General features: G+C 34.3%; 1 pseudogene; it reads left to right on the forward strand.

Annotated features, from left to right (window-relative positions):
* Positions 1-1,267: 1,267 nt before the first annotated feature.
* LOC118574461 lies at positions 1,268-2,138 on the forward strand (annotated as a pseudogene).
* Positions 2,139-2,799: the final 661 nt, after the last annotated feature.

The following is a 2,799-nucleotide window of genomic DNA, read 5'->3' on the forward strand; positions in this document are numbered from 1 at the left end:
ACACACATATAACATAAAAAATTTAAAATATTCTAAATAACAGAAAATACTTTAGATGTTATTGATGACAGTTATAGATTTTCACATCCTCCAAAACCTTTTATAATCTAATATAAAATTTTTATATGGGGCCATAAAGAGATGGTTCAGTGGTTAAGAGTACTCATTGCTCTTGCGGAGGACCCAAGTTTGGTTCTCAGAACCCACATGGCAGCTCACAATTGTTCATAATTCCACTTTCATGGGATCTGATGGCTTCCTCTAGACTCTGCAGCCACTAGTCATTGACATAGTGAACATGCAAAGACTCACACACATATAAATTAAAATAAATCTTTGATAATTTTTCATAAGAACCTCATTGCTCCAGTTATATTTTAGATTATCTTAAATATGGCTATTTATGCTTATTGACACTTTCAAACTATATTTCCTCTGTCTAGAATTCTTTCCTGTTTTTACTTTCTTTTGTGAAATCATCTTATATTGAAATTTATATGAAGTACTTATTAATGTCTTTTCATGTATGCATGTACTGCATAAAGGTAACAAACAATTCTTTTCTATCAATTTAATAATAGTTATTAGTAAGTCTACAATAACATAAAATAAAATGATGAATTTATCTAATGATAGAGTAGCCATTTTTGTTTCTTAATTTCATTTTTTTCTAATGCCTTTTTCAATCCTTTTTCCCTCAGGTGGTATTTGTCTTTGATAGTGAAGTGTGTTTCTTAGTGGCATCAAAAATATGTATCCTGTTTATAACCCAACCATTTAATATGTGTCTTCTTTTGAGAATAAAGACTTAATATTGAGAGTTACTAAAAATGTTTATTAATTCCTATATTTTTCTTTTTATGGGATTACTTTCATAGTCTTCTTTTATTTAACTGTTTTGGCATTATTCATTCCTTGTGTCCCCTTGGATATTTAACATTTTTTTCAGACTAAAGTATTTCTTCATTATACTCTGTGAAGCTGAATTAGTGACCATGTGCTCTTACAATCTGTTTTTTATCATGAAAAGATTTTATTTCTCCTTTGATTATGGATGGTAGTTTTGATGTGTATAATATTCTAGGCTGGTATACATGGTCTTTTAGAACTTGGAGAACATCAGTCCAGGCTCTTCTGGGTTTTGAAGTCTCCATTTAAAAGTAAGGAGCTGCCCTGGCGTGATTCCATCCTACATGTCTGTTCTGAGGAGCAGTAGGCAGTTTCCTCCCTCCGACCTCTCTCACACCGAAGTGCGCACCTCCACCTCATGGAAGAGTCGATGGACATGGAGAGGAGCCCTCTTAGGCCTAGAACTACCTTTTCGGTTGTGAACTAAAAGCTGACAAGGATTATCACTTTAAGGTGGATAATGATGAGAATGAGCACCGGTTATCACTAAGAACAGTTAGTTTATGGGCAGGGACAAAAGATGAATTACACATCATAGAGGCAGAAGCAATGAACTATGAAGGCAGTCCAATTAAAGTAACACTGGCAACTTTGAAAATGTCTGTAAAACCAACAGTTTCTCTTGGGGGCTTTGAAATTACACCACCTCTGGTCTTAAGGTTGAAGTATGGTTCGGGGCCTGTGCATATTAATGGACAGCACCTAGTAGCTGTAAAGGAAGATGCAGAGTCAGAAGATGAAGATGAGGAGTATGTGAAGCTCTTAAGTATGTCTGGAAAACGATCTGCTCCTGGAGGTGGTAACAAGGTTCCCCAGAAAAAAAGTAAAACTTGACGAGGATCATGAGGATGACAACAAAGATGAAGAGGATGATGAAGATGATGATGATTTTGATGAGAAAACTGAAGAAAAAGTTCCAGTGAAGAAATCTGTATGACATACCCTGGCCAAAAATGCACAAAAATCAAACCAAAATGGAAAAGACTTAAAACCATCAACACCAAGATCAAAGTGTCAAGAGTCTTTCAAAACACAGGAAAAAACTCCTAAATCACCAAAAGGACCTAGTTCTGTAGAAGACATTAAGGCAAAAAATGCAGGCAAGTATAGAAAATGGTGGTTCTCTTCCCAAAGTGGAAGCCAAATTCATTGATTATGTGAAGAATTGTTTCCAGATGACTGACCAGGAGGCTATTCAAGATCTCAGGCAGTGGAGGAAGTCTCTTTAAGAAAATGGTTTAAACAGTTTGGAATAATTCCATCTTACTTAATTTCTGTAACAGTTGATATATCTGGCTGTCCTTTTTATAATGAAAAGTGAGAACTTTCCCTACTGTGTTTGATAAATGTTGTCTGGGTTCCATTGCCAAGAATGTATTGTCTAAAATGCCTGTTTAGTTTTTAAGGATGGAACTCCACCCTTTACTTGGTTTTAAGTGTGTATGGAATGTTATGATAGGACATAGTAATAGTGGTGGTCAGATGTGGAAATGGTAGGGAGACAAATATACATGTGAAATAAACTCAGTATTTTAATAAAAAATAAATAAAAAATAAAAATAAAAGTAAGGAGCTATTCTGATGGGTCTGACTTTATATATGACTGGTCTTTCTCTCTTAATATACTTTCTTTGTTCTGTTCATTCAGTGTTTTGATTATTATGTGTTGCAACAAATTTCTTTTCTTTTTTCTGTATAATAGGTGTTCTGTATGGTTCTTGCACCTTGATAGGGATCTTTACTTTAAAAGATAGGTGCAACTTCCTAGCCTATGTATGAACCATAAAAGGATAGGTGCATCATTCTAATCTGTGAGTAAAAGTTCTAGTTTTTAAAAATTCTTTTTACCAATCTTAATAAGACTGTAGAATGCTTACTGGGTTATACAGA

Source organism: Onychomys torridus, chromosome X (genome assembly GCF_903995425.1).
Source record: "Onychomys torridus chromosome X, mOncTor1.1, whole genome shotgun sequence".
NCBI classification, from domain to species: Eukaryota; Metazoa; Chordata; class Mammalia; order Rodentia; family Cricetidae; genus Onychomys; species Onychomys torridus.